The following is a 21363-nucleotide window of genomic DNA, read 5'->3' on the forward strand; positions in this document are numbered from 1 at the left end:
ATTTATTTCCTCCTGGGAAGGCTTGTGATTTGAATAGATAACAAAGCCTATACAATAGTACATCATTTTCTTTCAAATTTCTGTTATTTCTAATAAATGTTTCTTACTGTCACAATAGCCCTTTGAATTGAATGGTGGGTGCAAGTTGTACAGCGTGGCATTTGCAAGATAAAAAAATTTGAATGTGGCTAAACAATGTTCACACAAATAATTAAATAATTAAAGATTAGAGAACAAAGTCTTGTTTCACCCAAACAATTAAGACATTTAAGCTGCCACTGGACACTGATGTAATCAACGTTGTACAGATCTTGTGCAGTGCAAGATGGAGAGATGAGATGTTTTCCCCTCTAGGCCAGTGTTCTTTTTGTAACCCATCGCTTTTTCTTGGTTCCAGGCTATTGGTGTTGGTCATGAGCCTCCTTGGTCACTTTGTGTCAACCAGGTGGTGCTAGGGACCAAGCCTAAGGTTTTTCACACTCTCTACAAGTGTGAAACCCTTAAGCTGTACCGCCAGCCCTAACCTGTCACGTGACTGGCGAGCCACAGGGAAAGAATGCTCTAGCCATCTCTGTTTCACTTCTGTACGGCTGAAGTGCTTTCCCTGGCAGGAGGTCTGCCTGTGGGTTTTTACCTTCTGAGTTTCGCTTTGCGTTTTCACACGAAAAGTGAAACTGCTCCCTAGTCTAAGAAAAGCGGCTTTGGTTGAAGGTCAAGTGCACAGTCGGCTGCTAGACACTAACAAACGTCCAGAGAAAACGCCCATTTCTTCTCTGCCTTATTTTGGAAAGGAATATAATCTGGCATGGGCACACTTTATTCCAAGCAGTACTACATTGTACTAACACTGTGAGACCGTAGGAGCATTGGCTTAAGCGACTCCCATTTAATAGGCATGTTGTCTCCAGTTCTGGAGCTTTTCTTGGTGCAATTAGAAACTTGAGTCCTGAAGTCAGGATTGCCTACTTCATCACATCAGAGACGGAGCCGTTGATGGGGGTCACTTTCTAGCACATGAATTAAAACTTCCCCTTAACTATGTGAGGCACATAGCATTGTTTTCAATTGACAATTTCCTCTTAGCGTGATGTGGTCACCATTGTTCGTTTAACTTAGCGGAACCCTGAAATACAGAGGAATCTCGCATGTAAATAGTAGCATCAGTTACACTGTTATTCTCAGGAGCAAAATACACAGTTGCCACTGTGTGCTTATTATTAGCCACACTGTAGTCAACTCTGCTCATCTTTCTTTTGCTTTTCATGACAATATCGTATTTAAGAGAAATAGGGTACAGTTGGTGACTGAAGAAAGAACTGGCAATTAGTAGATAAAACTCGAGCATCAGCTCTCAACATATACATCACAAATGGTCTTTAAACTCATAGTTATTCGAGATTATTACTTTGCACTGTGGTGTAGATTGTGCAGTGTAACTAAAAGATGACTATGGTGCCAGGTGACTGACATCTTCACCGTTGAAGCTGTGGATTTCCATCTGATCTACAAAGTGCAGGGACAATTCTAACGGCGTCAACTTTCGTCTTTGCAGACGGAACTTACTTGCATGAGACGGCACAGAACTAGAGAAGACGCTTCAATGAAGGTCTTCACTGCTCCCCCTGGTTAAACCATTACGGAACTGACCCTCTGCAGTCATTCTCGAAGCTTGAACCGCAGTTCATCATGTCACAGTGTTGCTATGGATTTAGTTAAGCCTTGCACATCATTTCACCGCATGAATACCTTTGAAGACATTTTTTTAATGATTCCTAAATTGTAACATGACCCCTAAACCTACTTTTTAAAAACAGCAGTCAAGCATCATTCAATCTCTTGCCATTAAGGTTTTCACCATTCAGTCACCCAGTGTGCGTTATAGTAACCTAGTATTTAACAATCTGATGAAGTAAAGAAATGAGCATGTGTGCAGAATACATAGTGATTTATGTAGGGCAATTTACCTTTTGTGAAGTTAGTCAAATTGTTGAAATATTTCAGCTCCAAGCTTAGAAAACAGGCAGTAAATGAGCGTTTGCTTCAACTGTGTAAGAAGGCTGTAGCAAAGTGAAATAAATTTTGAGATAGTTGAGTAACAGTGGTTTTTAGGAACTAATAACTAAAAGTTAAGCTAATATAATTGGCCCATGTGCAATATTCTCCAGAACTCTGAATTTAAAGGATTTATCTGAAAAGAAGCTACTCTCTCTTATTTACTTTTCTCAGCCTGGGGGTGAACTGTACAAGTGTTTCCCATGTTAGAAACTTTCTCTCCATTAGACGTTTATAAGCTACCAATCCAACCAAACACAGCTTTGTGCTTTGAAAAAAGGGGGAAGGGTATTAAGACCAGCAGTGGCCGAAAACAGCTCACATTAAAAGTTTGAATTTGATTTTAACAAACTGATTTTCTGCATTATTTTGATTAAGAAATAGTCTTTGAGAGCAAAGAATACAAAACAATGGCACCATGCCTGCTTAAAATGAAAGAGATACATTTTCTAATTGGTATGGTGGCTCAGACCTATCATCCCAGATCTTAGAAGTAAGAGCAGGGAGATCAGGAATTCAAGGCTAAGTAGAAGCTTTGAGATTAGGCTAGGCAACCTAAGACCTCTGTCTCAAAAGGAGAAAGAAACAAGGAGAGAGGGAGGGGGTGGACAATTGTACAATCATTTCCAATTTAAGGAGATAACCACATATGGATCTGTGCTCCATTCTGTCTAGAGAGTGCACCTGTTTCATAGTATAAGCTTCGATGAAGAAAAGGGGAGAAAACACCTCCTCAACTTAAAACTGCTTTAGTTCATATATCTTAGCTTTTACTACCACATTGGAAAGAGTAGAAAAATAAATAGCAATATTATGGTTGAAATAGGGTCTTCTTAACTATAAATGAAAATATCAGTTGTGTTAATAATGTGATGTCCTGTCTCATTTGTTTTACTTTTAAACATAATTTTTTATGAATTTATTTATTTCACTTTACATCCCGGTTGTAGCCCCCTCTCCCCTTCCCCCCCCCAGTCCCATCCTTCCTTCCCCATCCCCCTCTCCCCACCATCACCATCTTCTATTCCTTAGAAAAGGGAGGTCCCCTACCCACACATCCCAGCTCATTAAGTCACTTCAGGACTGAGTTTATCCTCTTCCCTTTTGGCCTGGCAAGGCAGTCCCATCATGGTAAAGGGATTGAAAAACAAGCAACAGAGTCCATGTCAGAGACAGCCTCCCCTCCCATTACTAGCAGACCCATATGGGCTGCTATTGGCTACATCTACATAGAGGACCTAGGTCCAGCCCATGCATGATCCTTGGTTGGTGCTTCAGACTCTACAGGCCCCTCTGGAATGTATAGTTGGCTCTATTTTTTAATGATATATATTGTTATATGTAATGAATACATAAAATATATCAGTAAATTTAGCTATATTTCCCTAGGAAGCCATCAATTTAAAAAATTGTGATTTAGAGATATGCATTGCCCTTTAGCTCTTTGTTTCTAAATAGAGATACGCAGAACAAATGACTATGTAAGTATACATTTCTGAGTCTTACTGTTAATGACATAACCAGCATTGCATGCGAGGAGGCTGTAATATAGGTTACGGTGTCTTAAAAATCATACTACACAAAATTCACCAAATTATGTACCTTTCATCTCCATATCATTGGGGGAATTAAATTTCTTATATTAAAAATTGAATTGAATGTTCTGAAATGAGGCATTCCGTTCGATGCCTCCGTTTCAATGTACTGGAATATTATCCACCTCTTCCAAAGTAAATAAATGTGAGACGAGGAAAGCAGAAGTTTTGAGATTGTACCCCCCAACCCTTGCACATACGTAGGAGCGTCAATTCTTGTCACCTCATGTTTATTCATGTGTATTTGCTTGGCTCCCGGAGAAGGGCATCCAAGCAGTACAAGCTTGTGGTTAAGCTGGTTGCTTTATTTTCATCATTTTGCTTAATGTTAAACCTAGTTTTAATCCAATCTGTTATCTATATTTCCACATCTTTTAGATTTTAAGTAGGCAACAACATTTATACATAAATCCTCTATCTGTATATTTAGTTAATCGATGTTTAAATTTGTTCTCTGGAAGGAAACCAAGCCCATTCCGGGGAAGACGTGGGTAGAAAAAGAGCCTTGTGGTCAGATGGGCATCATCTGTGCACCATGCTTGTCCTTGGTGCCAGATGAAGGAAAGTGGCATCCTCTGTGGTTCCAGAGTGAGAAGTTATGTCTCACAGACTTGAAGCATGTGCAGATCTTGTTCTGGTTTCCGTCCGTCAGAGGAAATGTTGTTTATTTGATCGTTTTGTTTTGTTTTGTTTGTTTAGAATAAAATACCAGCACATGGTCTTTGCATAATGAGCTATAACCCCCAAACATAACTTGATGCACTTTCACAGGCTTTGCTCACTGAGCACAAGCACACTGACTCCTTTCCTTTTGCAAGGACGCAGAGTTCTTCCTACCTTGGCCTTGGCATGTGCTCACTTCCCTTTTTCTCCAACACCTGGAGGGACTGCTTCTTTCTTCAATCAGTTCGCATGACCTTCTCCGCATTAAAGGTTAGCGCAAACGCCACCCTTTCTAAAGGACCTCTTAAACCGTGCTGCACACTCAACTGAGTCCCTCTATGCTCTCTATAATCATTGTAATTTTCTTTGTCCCTTGACTCACTTGGGTCTCTATTTATTATGTTTCCGCTACTAGGCTCTAAGTCACCTTCACTGTCCCTGTGCTCTCAGCCTTTTTACAGGGCTTTATTCCTTTTTAATTTAATAAATACTACCATCCTACTTTATGAAATACTTTCATCATAAACACCACATGGTCATAGTAAGTAGATAAAAATGCACCTTTCAATATTATAAGGAATAAAGAATGTATGTGGACCACACGATAGTGCAGTCATCAATATTTCTTAATTCTAAAGTTACTTTAAGAATGTCTCTGCACCAGAATGGATGTCAGACAAAATTAAGGTTAAACTCTGAGGCTTGAATTAATTAAACAGGCTTTTCATCTGTAAGAGAGAAAAAAAAATAAACAAAACACTGTAGCAATGGGAAATTAAAACCTAACAAGGGAAAGGCAGTGCATTCTGGGAGTTTTGCTTCTGAGCACACAGAGTCTCACCTGATCTAGGCATGCCGAGTGTCAGAGTCCCTGGTGCTCTGGATGAGGTAAATATGAGAAATAAGAAACCCTGAAGCAACGCATTTTATTAATATTTTCTTCACATACTATTTCTGAGAAATCCAGTATTACTTTCTTCTCTAATTAGGTAAACTATGTATCTCTGTTCCTTAGTGATTTATTCATTCTTAGCATCCTCGGTGGCAACTGTCCTAATCCATACAGAGCAAGCACAATCATAAAAGTGAGAAAGAAGTGTGATGCATATTTTGCACAAGAATGGAGACAATATAACTTATTTTCACACTCTAAGACACTCTTTAAATTACTTTTATTGACAGCCAATGACAAAACATTAAGAGAGAGAGAATGGAGTTCTAGGAAGTGGGCAATAGATCAAAGCTCCCCGTCTCAGTTCTAAAGCCATTTCGATGGTCACTTCCGTTCAAGAGTACATCAGCTATCAATCTTTCCCTCACGATAATTAATCAAGACATAACCCAAGGTAGCAGCAGGTTATCAAGGTGATGTGCAGAATAAGGGCCAGTTTCTTAACACTTGAAACAAATGTAAACGTTAAGCAATATACACATATCTTTTCCGGTGGTCCTTCCCTTTGTATACTCAGAGAAGACTCAGACACAGTATTTCCAAAAGCAAGCTGAAAAAAAAAAAGCAAAGCAAATTATTAGAAGGAGTTTTGAAATCTTTCATTTAAAATATTCTATGTGCTCAAGTAAGAGACAGAGCCCATTAAAAAAATATGTTCAACATGGCAGTTACTAACTCTCTGTGGGCTTTAATTAAACAAATTAATAAAATTCTTCACTCTACTAGCTACCCACGTGTCACACTCACCATAGCACCTTGAGGCCAGTGGCTACCAGGATGGACAGTGTGAATTAGAGAATGGTCCCTCTATGCAAGTTCTTTGGGGCACATTCTTTTGCATTGTCCTGCACATAATACAATCCAAGAACCACAGGGGCTGACCTCGGAGACTCACACTTCCATTTCATATTTTGTATAACTAAGATGCCAAGGAGCAGGTAGTGTAAGTAAAAGGCGCGACCTACATGATCCTCTATTTATTGAGGGGAAAAAAAAAAGTCAGCTTAATGATCAACTTCTAAACTACAAAATGACACTTGGATAAACTAGCCTTCCTCACACTTGGCCCTAACACTCTGATCACATTATACTCCTTCAGACAACTCATCACCATTTTGGTCTTCGGATGCATCAGTGAGTCATCTCAAGTCTTCTGTAGGAAGAGCCGTAGCCCTCCTTCTGAGAAGTTGCATTCAGCTCCTGTCAAGGTGGGAATCTATTTTCAGATCTGAGCTGAGAACAAGAACATGGTCCTTTAATCCAGTCCTCTTTCAACAGCGTGTTATGGAAAAGTCGTCGTCGTCATCACCATCATCATCACCATCATCGTGCAGTGTGTTCCTTTAAATATCTTTGGCTATCTCTGTCTGGCACAAAAATAAAGCTCGACAAGGAGCCAAGACTTACATCACACGAGTGGTGCAGTCAATTTTGTAGTGGAATAAGTTTGGAGAAATATTTTCAGACTACCATGAGTGGTACTACTAACATAGTCAGTCGCTCCCATCTGTCAGTTCCATGAAGTTAAATCCCAGCCAGCTTAACTGATGCTGGCCTTTGATGTCTGTCTAATGCCCATTTATGGTCAGTAGTGAGCAGGCTTGCTTATAGCAGCTATCTGCTGGCTATATCAAATGTACAAAGAAAGTTATTTCAGTGAATGAAAACTCTTACTGGCTTCAGCTGGATTCAGAGGTCCACTTCACCTTTATACATGGTTGTTCATAGTCACTGCTTTTTAGACGTGCCCTTAGTACTGACTTCATGAGGAGTGTGTATTGTTCCAGAACTAGCCTTGCCATCTACTTCATATAGTCATCGTCACAATATTTCATGTTTACTACTACGCAGGAGCATGCTATCATATCTCTGCTTAAAAACAAAAACGACAAGAACCTATACTTGACACTTTAATCAGTCTAGCTAATGACAAGTGCTACCTCAGAACAGTGTTATTCAAAAGAGCTGTCTATTCAGGCAGAACTCTGTGCGTGACCGACTTGCCAGCTGGCAGAGCCTAACTGGAAACCTCACATCCCACTGAGAGACACTGTTTTCTGGCCTCTACACAAAGTGACATATGCACTTGTAATCATATACACACATGGATCACTGTTGCTGTGTGGGTGTGGGTGAGTAACCTGCCTTCTGGTACATGGGTGGAAGGGTGTTCACAGCTCTGAGAGCTGGGAAGGTATTCGAGCCCTGAGATGGAACAATGTGTCCAGGGTATCCTGAGGCACCGGAACCCAGGATCCTCACAGCTCTGAGAGGAGGCCTCCTCAAGAGAGACAATGAAGCTCCCAGGGGAGGCTTGTCCTAAATCCTGAGGGACTGAGGAGCCTTGAAGCCTGAACCCCACTCCTTCTCTAGCCAATACAGCTCCCAGGGAAGTGTCACCCCTAAACCCTGAGGGACTGAGGAGCCTTGGAGCCTGAGCTTCGTTACTTCTCTTGCCTGCTGTTCAATCATATCCCTTTCAATAAAAACTCGGCTCACTGCTGATGTCCTCTTGTTCCTAGATTCACCCAGCCGGTCTCAGCTTTCACCTTACTGGTGCTGTCATAGGTCAGGCGCAGTGAAGATTCTTGAAACTTGTTTGTACTTGGCTTCCATGAGTTTTATTCTTCCTTCCTTGAGATCTGCTTCTGATCAAACTTTGTTACTTATTCTCGTTCATTTTCACAAGATCTGCTCTTTAACTGGACCAAGTCTTTGAACAGCTGCCCCTGTATCTAGTATCACCCCATGGATAGTCTCATCAAATTTCCAGGTGTGAAGTTGTTGATCAATGTCGAATTTACTCTTTCCATCTGAGCCAATTTCCTAAACTCCAAGTTCACGTATTCAGCAAAGAAGTCACTACCAGCACACCTTTGCTATTCATGGCACAATAAGGCAAAATATCAATGCAGACAGAGTTCTCCAACTATCCCTTAGGCTCCTTGATATTCTCAACTGCATGAAACTTCATTCTATTAGAATTGGGGCCACGCAATATGCTCTAGGAAGAAAAAGGCTTATTGCTCCCTTTTACCTTTTCTACCCTGAGGACACTGGACACTGTGTCCCACATAATGTAATTACAAAGCTAACTGTGTGGGTGCCAAACACTACCAACTGAATGTTTCATTGCAACTTTTTAAAATAAGCATTTTGTGTTGGAGATAGTTATGATTTACAGGAAATTGGAAATCACTACAGAGAAATTACACATGTTCCTTACCAAGTTCTACCTAGTCAGGACAGGTACGATCAAGGAAACAAAATAACAACCAATACAAAAAAAAAAAAAAATGGAGGGAGGGATTTTTATTCAAGGCTGGTAGGACTGTAAAGTCTGTTTCCTATGGAACTCATTATGGGGCTTCTCAAAAGAATTAAAAGTCAGGGAGTGGAGATGCCTTAGCAATTAAAAGTGATGCTCCAAAAAAGTGGATATGTCTACATTGGGCAGCTTACAGCCATGTATAAACTCGGATCTGAGGGGTATGATACCCTCCTCTAAACTGTGGGTACCTGAAGTACACTACAATACACAGAGAGACTCAAACATGTACACGTCACTTTTAATGATGAGGGGGGTGGGTGGGATAGAAGAAAGGTGGCAAAGAGAGAATACAGAATTGTACTTAGTCAAAATTGGGAAAATTCTATCATTTCCACATAAACGGATGACACTGAAGATGATCATTTTAGGTGAAGGAAACAGATTTTTAAATTGCAGTAAGTAACAGCTAGAGAAAAGAGCTCAGGGGGAAATGAAACTAAGAACACAGAGTTTAAGGAATATTTCATCAGCTTTCAACAAAGTTGATATAAGTTCTAGATGAGAATAAAAAATAATTAAAATTGTTCAAGGAAATGTTTGTGCATATAAATAATTGATAAGCTTTACTTGTTTCCTTCCCTTTATTTGTTGCTTTGTTTTATTTTTTCCTTGAAAAAGAAACCTTGACCCTTACAATGAAAACTGTCTCTGGTAGTTTAAAACAAAATAAAACTTGAACCTCCAACTGTAAGGCACAAGTTTGAGGAGGCCTCGGAAAGGCTTGCAATTCACAAAAAATATTTTCCTAACAAAGACACACGTCCATAATTAAGAATGGAAAAACAACAGTTTAAAAAAAAGAAATAAAGAAAGAAAGAAAGAAAGAAAGCAACAGTCACTTGAAAAAGGTGGAAGAGGAGTAACAATCTAATCAATAGTGAAATCCTAGAAACCGCCAATTCCTAGGCGAACCCACTCTCCATCCTCAGTGTAGGACACGCCCTTATGAGCTGGCCAGCAACACTTCAAAACTATTCAGAATGTCACTGCAGATGTCTCTGTCTTCTGTTCTCCTTCGTAAAGGAGGCCAGTGGTTGCACTTACTCCCGTTCCTCTCACAGTTATTGTAATTGGGTGCGGGTGAAAAACTTCGCTCCTGAAGGGGCATGCCAAGGATAGCCAGTCATTCATACTTTGGCTCACCGAAGCTAAGGTTCTGCACTTCTTTCAGGAATGGAATGAGGATAATCTATATGATTTGTTTTTAAAGATCAAAGGATCAAATGGAGTGCTAACTAGATTATATGGGGACTTCCTGACAGTCACCATGTTGATTTGTCAGTATGTCGGTGGCAGCCTGTCCCAGTAGGAAGAGCAGGCATAACTTTGGAACTGAAGCAGTTCATAACCTTAGCTTCATTAAGGCCTTTCTGGGCTCCTTATCTGCCCAGAAGCAGTTAAAACAGTTCTAGGTGAAATCATGACAAAACATGAAGGTATGGCGCTATGAACATTGAACCCTGCTCCACTCCATGTCTGAGACGTGGGTTAACATTAGCTCCACAGCACAGTCTCAGCTGCACTGGAGGAAAGCCGGCCAATCCTGATGCCTACCGCTCTTCAACATGCCTTCTCCTCCTTAAATGGAAAGAGGAGCTCTAAGGCTGGACTAATAGAAATTAGCCTTATTTCCTACTTTCTCAGAAAGATAGCCATAGAGTAGTTATATGCCTGACATTCTTTTACACCTCAGATGTAGCCCCACAAAACATCATTGTTGACATACTGTTCAACACATATCCATAGTTAAGTCTCTTTGTAATTTGCTTCTGCCAGCCTCATCCCAGTTACCTCCACTGAGGAGCCTCCATCCCGCTCTCGGCTTCCCTCTCTGCTCCTCTTTTGGAGGAGCATGTGCAGTATATGGCACCAAGAATGGTTCTAGCCAGATGCCCTTGTCAATTCATCACTGATTATCTTAGACTCTGCCATTGGTTTCCATACTGCCGAGCAGCAGCTACCAGCCCTCAGTAAAGCCAAGGTTCCCTTCTCTCCCATCCTTTCTCTGCTTTACCTCACACTACTTTCTTCCTTACATTTATTACTAGTTGGTCACGTAAATCTAATCCCTATGAAATATGGTTTTCTCATACGTAAGATAGCCATTGCAATAATAAAGAACAGCAATTATGGGACAGTTATAGGAATGCATCTTAACCTAAGCTCACAGAGTGGTTATCATATGTCGTGTTGCATGCTAAATTAAATTAAATAATTTAGTTCTAACAATCCATAAGAAATGTATATGAATATTGGAACAAAAATCCAATTAGTCACAAATGTACTGCCTGATGTCATACAGAAAGAAATTATCCAAGTTAATGTTTAAAATAAAGCCATCTAGCTCCAGAGCATGGCTACTTAACCACTGTATTTTGAAATACCCAGATATAAAAATAGTGGGTATGTGTTAAGTTCTTAATACTGTCTCATCTTCTTTCTCTTTAGTGGTATTATAACTACATGATTTTATTGAAGTTATAGATAATTGTGTTGGGCATAAGAAAAGTCAAATACACCTTAAATTCACATCACAAATGAACTGGAGAAACACATACAAATAAGAACCAAGAAATAAGGAAGGAAATCCTGGGAAAGCTATGAAAATCTAATGATTAAAAGAATAGTTTTCCTAAGATTACATGTTTGCATAATCTTTGTTCAAACAAATATTGTAGCAATGGGACTTCTATTTAATGCAAAGAAAAAATTAACTTGTTTTAACACTTGGTTATTTCTACTTTCATCCTCCTGACTTTAATCTTTTTTTGGTTTGTTTGGTTTCGGTTTTGTTTTTTCGAGACAGTGTTTCTCTATGTAGCTCTGGATGCCCTAGACTCACTTTGCAGACCAGGCTGGCCTCAAACTCACAGCGATCCACCTGCTTCTGCCTGCTGAGTGCTGGCATTAAAGGCGTGTACACCACGCATGGCTCCTGGCTTTATAAGCCAAAATTGGAAGCATAGATGAGAGTTTTAATCACTAAGGACTTCTGTCACTTACACCTGAAAAGTGTGACTACGTACACACTGTTGCTGCTATTACAGGATCGGGTGCATTTGTACTGAGAATTCTATCATTAGACTCTTTTCTTTAAAACATTATCTATGGTCTTTAGCAGAACCAGAGGGCTGAAAAATGTCAATATTATCACTTTATTCATAGAGATATTTACCAAAGCAGTTTTTGGAAGTCAATTTTACAACTAAAATAGAAGCTTACCTCGTTTATTAGGGTGGGAAGAAGACAGATCTTGTACAGCACTAGACAGCTGAGCAGTCTTTGCTTCCTTAAACCGTCCTTTCAGTTTCTTTAGCTATGAGAAATTAAAGAACAGGAAGACACTGAGAAGAAAGAAAGAAAGAAGAAAGGAAGGAAGAAGGGAAGGAAGAAAGGAAGAAAGAAGCAAAAAAGAGAGAGAGATTTAGAAAGGGGGAAAAAAGAAAAAAAAGTACAAGAAAAAAAATTAAACAAAAATAAATACAAAATAAAACAAACAAGCAAAGAAAAACCCAAAGACTGGTATTCGGAGGTTGTCTGGAATAATTATAAAAGTTAATCAAACATTGAAAAGAAAGAGGTTGAGGTCAGGTAAATAAGAATGGGCCCGCATAGGCTCATATTTTGGAATGTTTGGCTCCCAGCTGGTCATTGTTTAGGAAGGATTAGGGAGTGTGGCTTTGTTTGAGAATTTGCAGCTGGGGGGGGGGGGTAAACTTTGAGGTTTCTTTCTTTTTTTTTTTTTTAGTTTATTCATATTACATCTCAATTGTTATCCCATCTCTTGTATCCTCCCATTCCTCCCTCCCATTTTCCCCTTACTCCCCTCCCCTATGACTGTGATTGAGGGGGACTTCCTCCCCCTTTATATGCTCATAGGGTATCCAGCCTCTTCTTGGTAGCCTGCTATCCTTCCTCTGAGTGCCACCAGGCCTACTCATCCAGGGGACGTGGTCAAATATGAGGCACCGAAGTTTGTGTGAAAGTCAGACCCCACTCTCCACTCAACTGTGAGGAATGTCCTGTCCATTGGGTAGATCTGGGTAGGGGTTTGAAGTTTACTGCACGTATTGTCCTTGGCTGGTGCCATAGTTTGAACAGGACCCCTGGGCCCAGATCCGCCTGTCATAATGTTCTTCCTGTAGATTTCTAGGACCCTCTGGATTCTTCTATTTCTTCACTTATCAGGAAAGTGGGACAGACAATTGGAGGACATCCTATTGGGACTCTAGGTGAGAGAAGCATGGGAGAATGGGGAAACTTTGAGGTTTCAAAAGCCCCTTTCTGGACCAGTCTCACTCTCTGTCTGCCTGTTACTTAGGGATCAGCTTTGAGCTCTCAGCTACTGCCCCAACTCCATGCTTCCTGCCCGCCTGCTGCATGTTCCGTTCCCTGACATGATGGTCATGGACTCACACTCTTAAACTGTAAGCAAGCCCCCAACAAATGCTTCCTTTAATATGTTGTCTTGGCTATGGTACCATTACACAGCAATAGAACTGTAACAAAGACACACGTCTAGACTTAACATTATGCCTCTCATAAGATTAGTCCCCTCTAATAAACTCCAGAGAATTCTGTGATTGCTTGGACATCCAGGGATCTTTCTCTTTTCTAGAGGAAAAAGAAGTATTTCAGGTAAGTGAAGGCTTATGTGGGACATGCCCCTTGGGCTAGTATGCAGATATAAGTGAGTATATACCGTTTGAGTCTTTCTGCTTCTGGGTTAACTCACTCATTATGATCATTTCTAGCTCAATCCATTTGTCTACAAATTTCAGGAATTCCTTGTTTGTAATAGCTGAGTAGTATTCCATAGTGTAAATGTACCACAGTTTCTTTATCCATTCTTCTACTGAGGGACACTTAGGCTGTTTCCATGTTCTGGCTATTATGAATAAGGCTGCTATGAACATGTTTGAGCAAATTTTCTTGTTGTGTGCTGGAGCATCTTTTGGGTATATTCCAAGGAGTGGAACTGGGACAGAGGGGAGGACATCCTATTGGGACTCTAGATGAGAGGAGCATGGGAGAATAGCAAAGTAGAAGGATCCAGAGGGTCCTAGAAACCTACAAGTAGAACATTATGAAAGGCAGATTTGGGCCCAGGGGTTCCACTCAAACTAAGGCACCAGCCAAGGACAATATAGGCGGTAAATGTTAAACTCCTACCCAGATCTAGCCAATGGACAGAACATTCTCCACAGTTGAGTGGAGAGTGGGGTATAACTTTTACACGAACTATGGTGCCTCATATTTGACCATGTCCCCTGGAGGGAGAGACTTGGTGGCACTCAGAGGGAGGATAGCAGGTTACCAAGAAAAGACTTGATACCCTATGAGCATATAAAGGGGGAGGAGGTCCCCCTCAGGAACAGTCATAGGGGAGGGAATAAGGGGAAAATGGGAGGGAGGGAAGAATGGGGGGATACAAGGGATGGGATAAGCATTGAGATGTAACAAGAATAAATTAATAAAAACTTTAAAAAAAAAAAGTATTTCAGAGCCCTATAGTTTTCACCCAGCAATCAACCCAACCTTAATATATTTAACAGGCCTTTCAAACACCTAACCCCTACAAACCAATTCTATAAATGTAGGGTTGGCCTCCATATTGCGTATCCCATGCTCTTACTCCTCAAAAGAGAATGGTGGCCCTAATTCTGTTTCCAGATGGCCAAGCTGTGTGCATAATAATGGAACATCACCAAGTTAACTGGACGGAGTTCAGTGGTTGTATAATTCAGACATTAAAATGCCTTTTCTGAGATGTTAAGGAGTGGAGAAAAATAAAGCTGAAGAAGATGGGGCTCCATGTCAAGATGGCGGAACTTCAGTCTCTGCGAACAGCTGCTTGAAGCCAAGGAGCTGTGTTCTCACATGCTCCACGTTCTGAAACCATGCAACGTCTACCAGCAGGAAATAGAATTTCATTATTTAAAAACTATAACTTCAGAAAACATCAGCCTAAAATATCTGATATTACAGATAACAAGCTTGGGGAATTTTAGCTATCACAATGTCCCATGGTTGGGTTGCTGGTATTGCTCTACAGTGTGTGTGTGAGTGTGTGTGTGTGTGTGTGTGTGTGTGTGATGTTGTCTCACTATAATTTGTGTTCTGTTTCTTGGAGGATTACTTTATTCTTTCTCCAGTAGAAACAGAATTTTCACATTGTAATATTTATTTGTCTGGAAAAATAAGGTGTCAAAGATTTATCTAATAATAGTTCTTTAAATTGAGCATTGAACCATTTTGCACTCTTACCTGTCTATGCTCTTCTAATCTGCTGCGCAGATCTATACCTGTAAGAGACATTATCAAGTGAAAAACATACCATGAAAAAAAACATGCCATGGGTAGCATTTCATTCACTTCAGGATATGCATTTATGCTTTTAGTGGACGGCAAAGATCTTTCTCATCTGATTTGAGGCTGCCTTCCCACTCCTAACACCAAACACTAAATGTATTTCTAATGTTTATAATTCTGAATTGTAATAACCTATACCACTAAAAGTACCTGTGCCCATCAGTCAACACAGAGGGATTTTAAAAAGTATACTATAGTTCTATCATGAAGAATTATTTATAAATAAACCATAGTATTTTACAGACCTTAGAAAATGCTCATGAAGCACTATAAAATGGAGAAAGAGAGTGAATAAAAATTCTTCAAAAAATCCAAAGCAGAAAGAAAAATTTTCAAAAATACTAGATAGATCTCCTAGTTTTATTATTTGGGTTTGAATTTTTCCCTCTATTTTATATTTTACTTATTTTTCAAATGAAAATATCTTTTAATTATGCAATATTTGTATAGTCCTGCTTTTTAAAAGCATTAATTAAAATGACGGTTTTGTGCTTATGTTTGTTTTACAGTTCTGAAAACAATCAAGCCATGGACTCAGGTGTGCTAAGCACAAGCTCTGACATTGAGACACATCTCCACTCCTAACGTACTTTTTAAAACTAACATCATGTCCAACAAAATGTGTCAGATGATGCCTGAGAAGGAACCACTCTGCCAGTTGTAACATTTTCTCTTGGGTTGTCCGCACAGTATTTATGACAGAATCTTAACAATTTATGAGATCATATTTCCTCGCTCAGAGGACCATTGTGACCAGTGGATGCAGGCAAGACGTTCAACTTGTAGTCTCGACCTCCATCTCACAAAGTAAAGGGACACAACACAAAACTGCAGTTAGTTGATGAAATTCCTAGTGGTAACCTAGCAACAGAATACTCCTGAAGTGCTTGGTGCTGAAAATACTAACTGGACCAGGGCGAGTCTCAAATGTGGGAGAGTAATATAAGTTAGCATAAGTGCTCTTTACCACAACAGTTACCAACCCGTTAGAATTCTCATGTGAGGTAAAATGTGTTTTTAATATTTTAAATATCTCCATGACTTTTATTTAAGGCTTCTCGATAGCACATAGGGTCTAGTGAAGTCATGGGTCTGGGAGGAGAACCTCCAGATTCTCACTTTACTAATCTGGCATAATGGCTAACCACATTATAAATATTTATCCTTACACCCAAAGATAAGTGTAGTCCTCACTCCTCAACAAGGAAATTTCTATTTGCGGCAGGCGGAGACCATGCCCAGAAAACCACAACCAATCAAATTGCAGGGTTGTGGAGCCCAATCCCAGTGGCTTTTGTGTACAAAACAAGGCCATTCTGAAGATTCGGGGGAACTGTGTAAGGGGGCAGAAAGACTGTAAAAGCCAAAGGATCAGAGAGTTTTCTGTGAGCCTGTGAGCCTGCTGTTCTTAGCAGACATGGTATGCCCTGCTCTTAACTCACCAGTGTGGGAGGGTCTCTGGAAACCAGGGTTTCGATTCGGCAGAGGCACCAGTAGCTTCTGGTGAGATGTAACTTCTTTAGCTGGAAACAACTCATGTCCTGTAATTATCAAATGTCAACATGTTTAATGAGTCACCAAACGTGCTTCTAAGTCACTGGGACTTGCAGGCAACTCTTCCTATGTAGAGTCACCAACGTCAGAGGGATGGAGAAGTGAACGCTCAAAAGAACAGGGCGTTCCAAAACCTGGGGACGTGTACCATCATCCTGAGAGACAGGGGAACAGAGATATATCCGAAAGGTGGTGGCATTGAAGAATAATTTTACTTTCGTTTTCATGGGTTCACTTTTTAAAAATCATCTGCAATTGAATTGCTTTGGACATATAAAGACTGGAAGTTGGTTTTTAAGAGAAAAACATAACATTTCATTCTGTGATCTTATTTGGTACATTACATTTCACTGTGAGACCATCTGTGTCATAGGGTTCACTTTAAAGACGCTGAGGAAGAGCTAGCATGCTATCCACTTAATTGTCTTCTTCTTTCCATTGTCCTTGATTTACCCTACAGGCATTTAGGGCTTACTTCTACACATGCCTCAGCATTATAAATGTTTATATTCTAGAGCATAAATTGGGACAATATATTTATTCAAGCTGTGAAATGTGAGTATTCAAAACCTTTTTGATTAACAATGATGCCTTTAGAATAGCAATTAGTATAATACAATGAACTTAAATGAAGCCCTAAAAAAGCAAAAGTTGTTTCTTATATCTTACACCACAGTCCATTTCCCCTCCCCATCTCCTCCTCACTCTCGTTGTTAGTGTGTGGGCAGGAAGTAGGTTACTGAGGATGGTATGCAGTAGATGTGTTATCTGGGCTGACCTCAATTATGAAAGTAAAGTTTAGTATTATAATTTCAGCCAAGAGGATTGGCTTAGAACCTGACTAAATTATTTCCTTACACACACACACACAGAGAGAGAGAGAGAGAGAGAGAGAGAGAGAGAGAGAGAGAGAGAGAGAGAGAGAGAGAGATGAATAAATATTTTGTGTAATACAAATTTTAAAAACATTGTAAGAAATATATTAGAAAAAAAGTTCCTGAAACTGTTGCCACATTGGAATATGATATTTTAGGGCAAACTGAATCTTGTTCTATGATCCCTCACATGTAACTCAGGATTAAGATCTTGGAGGCTAGAAAGTTCAATGGTCAAGAGTCCTTGCTACTCTTGCAGAAGACCCATGTTCAGTTCTCAGCATCCAGGCTGTAACTCCAGCTCTGGGGGATCTAATGCTGACTTCTGGATTCCACTCGTAAACACACACACGTTCTCTCTGTCTGTCTCTCTGTCTGTCTCTTTCGGCCTCTCTCTGTCTGTCTCTCTGTGTCTCTGTCTCTGCCTCTGCGCCTGCCACCCCCCCCTCTCTCCCACACTCATGTGCGTTTAAAATTAAGTAATGATAAATCTTTTTTTAAAAAGATTATCCTGCCTCTCTCTTGCTCCTTTGGTGGGAATCTATGTTTTGCATCGCATTCCTTGTTTGTAAGTAGAACATTCTCCAAATCAATACAGATTGCTTTCACCAGTTATCTTTCCAATGATTCCACTGGCGTGATGTTTGCTTTCAGAAACTCTTTCCTGCTTAAACCAACTTCCATTTACAGGAATCTCTCGAGAAAGGGAATTTAGGGAGATTTTTTTTAAACATCATAGCTAAAGACATTAAGATGAGAGCACTGGCTACAGCAGCGTGGCGGGGGCTCCTAGGACCCCGAGCTCATCTTTGTCCTGACCGGAAGGGTTGCTGGTCATCCTGGGAGCTTAGCTCCCCGTTGCCACCATAGCAACACCAACAAGCTACCAGAGAACATTCTGCTGGAACTAGTCACTGGACAGCTGCTGTCTAACTGCCTCCTCGTCTGCAGTCTCTGGCGAGACCTCATCGATGTGGTGACCTTATGGAAGCGTAAGAACCTTCATGAAGGCATCATCACCAAAGACTGGGGCAAGCCCTTGGTAGACTGGAAGAACTTCTATTTCCTACGCAGCCTGCAGGGGGAACCTCCTGGGGCATCCATGTGCTGAAGAGATCATGAGATCATGGTGGATAGACTCCAATCTGGAGAGGTAAGTGGAAGATGGAGATCCTCCCAGGGGACCATGGCACAAGCTTATCTGATCCCAGGGTCAGGAAGTCTTTTGTCATCTCTTATTTATTTATTTATTTATTTATTTATTTATTTATTTATTTATTATACCGTGTTCTGCTTACATGTACACCTGCAGACACGAAGAGGGCATCAGATCACATTATAGATGGTTGTGAGCCACCATGTGGTTGCTGGGAATTGAACTCAGGACCTTTGGAAGAGTAGACAGTGCTTTTAACCTCTGAGCCATCTATCCAGCCCCCGCCACCCCCTTTTAAAAAAAGATGTATTTATTATTTATAAAGTATTCTGTTTGCATGTACACCTGCACACCTTATGGCGTGTACTTCAAGTCCCAGATGGCAGACCTCAAAGCTGAGGGCTACTGGGAGGAGTTGCTGGACACCTTTAAGCCTGACCTTGTATATAAGGACTGGTTTTCCCTCAGAGTAGACTTTGGTGACACCTATCACCTCCATGCACAGCTGGTCTCTGCTGACTTTATCATCTCAGCCTCCTTTGAGCCTTTACCTGTGACCATTGAGTCACAGTGCAATGATGCCACATGGAAGGAGGTCTCTCCCACACTTTCTCTGACTACCCTCCAAGGCATCTATCACATCTTTTTTTCAACATGGGGGCCAGGACACCCAGTTCTGGAAAGGCTGGTATGGGCCCCCTGTCACCAACAGCCACAGGACAGCAAAGAACCGCGCACCTGCCAGAACTTTGCCATAAAAGATGCTGTAGTAATGGGAGGAATGGAGTCATGGCTCCAGGAAACATGGAGGTAGACTTCATCTAACAGCTTCCTGTCTGCCTCAACTGGAGTCTGATAAAGAGTCCCCCCTAGAAGGAGCGAACCCCTTAGTGGGCTCTCAGGTCCCCAGTGCTGTGAGCAACTGCCCTCCCTATACGGCCTCAAACGAGCCCGTCAATTCAGTGGTGATTTACAGTCACAAAGCTCTGGCATTTTCTTGTAATAAATGTTTTTAGTAAATCCAAAAAGAAAAGAAGGAAGGAAGGAAGGAAGGAAAGAAAGAAAGAAAAGAAAGAAAGAAAGAAGTTAACATGATAGCTGGAAAAAAATGAAAATTATCATGTTTCTGCTTTGTCTCTGTTTTTAGCTTATAAATTGCAGCTATATCCTTAAGAGAAAAAACAACAAGAAAAAAAAAACAAACAAACAAGATGCTGTTCCTTTAATGCACTTCCCTGTTAATCAATGAACAGCGTTACCATTGACTAAGAACATAGTTACATACTATCTGAATGGAGATGACTCTGTCCCAAAGGAAGACAAACTGCTCGAGGGAGCAGGAGAGAGTACGGGTAGACAAAAGGCGCAGAAAACACTGGTCCACGACCACTCAGGGGCTTAGCTCTAACAAGCAGCCCTCTTCTTGCTCATGAGAACGTGAGAAGCTTCTAATAAACAGAAACAAGAAATTCTGCCCCAAAGAAACCTAGAAACGTCCCAGAGAGTAATATAACAAGCTAAGTCCTCCAAAGCCTTCTTGGTTACCTTTTCCTGTCTTGCTTCTCTCATCCACTGTTTCCTGTTTTTATACTTTCTGCCAAGGCACACTTTAATATTGTCGCACGAATAAAAGCTAGCAGCATGGTGCTAGTTGTAACGGATACTTAATGTACAAAGGGGAAAGCTCATTCTATTCTTGAAATATTTAGAACAGAAAATAACTGTACGTAAAGGTTCATCACTTTCAGTATGCTCAGTGATTCTGAGATCAAGGAAAGTTTCAGAGAGAAGCCTCTGCACTGTGCTGCTAGAAATCCACGCGAGGCAAGTCTCTCTGTGGAACCCTAGGTTAGAGGTGTGATTTATGAATCTTACCAATGTTCTAGAGTCTTATGTGTGTGTTTATATTTCACAGATGAATGAAGCCAGAGATACCATGACCAGTAACACATATGGCTGTTGTAAAGTCACCACATTCTCTCTCACATGTCCATGCTATGCCAGAACCACCAGAAATCTTATTTTGCAGAGTGAGCAATAGAGACCTATAACGGCAGTCATTTGGATGGAGACAACAAAAAGTGAGTGCTGTCAATAAAACACACAGTGTGTAAGTCCCACCCTTGAGTTTGATTTTCTGATGGTGCTCACCTCCCAATAGGAAAATCTTCATTAGTAAAGCAAGTTTTATAAATTTGCTTTCTACAATCAAACATAACTAGTTACATTCCATTGGCTTTTAAAACCACACGAGGGGGCAAAAAAGTCCAGCAAAGGTAAATCAGATCCAAATGGGAGAAACTTGATCCTTTTTCTGACCTTAATGTCACAGAACATATATTAAATTCCCTCTGACTTCAAGTTGTTTATGATAAAAATCTAGCTCCTTCCTGACCAGGATGTAGGTTAGATAAAACAAAAGAAAACTCTGCAATTTCCAGTCCAGAAGATATTGTTTTAAAACAGTATTTTAAGTCACTAATTTTAAAACAAGAAAATATACAAAAGTCTTGGAAAGTAACTTGCTTGCCTAATAAATCAACACTACATGTAGGTTGACCAGGTCACAGAGCATGGTTACCTGTATGCGTTGCAGTAACGTTTTCAAATATTTTCTTTTTTAAAATATATTTTATTAATTTATAATATTACATCTCAATTGTTATCCCATCCCTCGTATCCTCCCATCCCTCCCTCCCTTCCATTTTCCCCTTACTCCCCTCCCCTATGACTGTGACTGAGGGGGACTTCCTCCCCCTGTATATGCTCATAGGGTATCAAGTCTCTTCTTGGTAGCCTGCTATCCTTCCTCT

The 21363-nt window shown here is 40.5% G+C and overlaps 1 pseudogene; it reads left to right on the plus strand.

Moving 5' to 3' along the window:
- Nucleotides 1-5162: 5162 nt before the first annotated feature.
- On the plus strand, nucleotides 5163-19308 carry LOC127193251 (F-box only protein 6-like; annotated as a pseudogene).
- The last annotated feature ends 2055 nt before the right edge of the window (nucleotides 19309-21363 follow it).

Source organism: Acomys russatus, chromosome 8, assembly GCF_903995435.1.
Source record: "Acomys russatus chromosome 8, mAcoRus1.1, whole genome shotgun sequence".
NCBI classification, from domain to species: domain Eukaryota; kingdom Metazoa; phylum Chordata; class Mammalia; order Rodentia; family Muridae; genus Acomys; species Acomys russatus.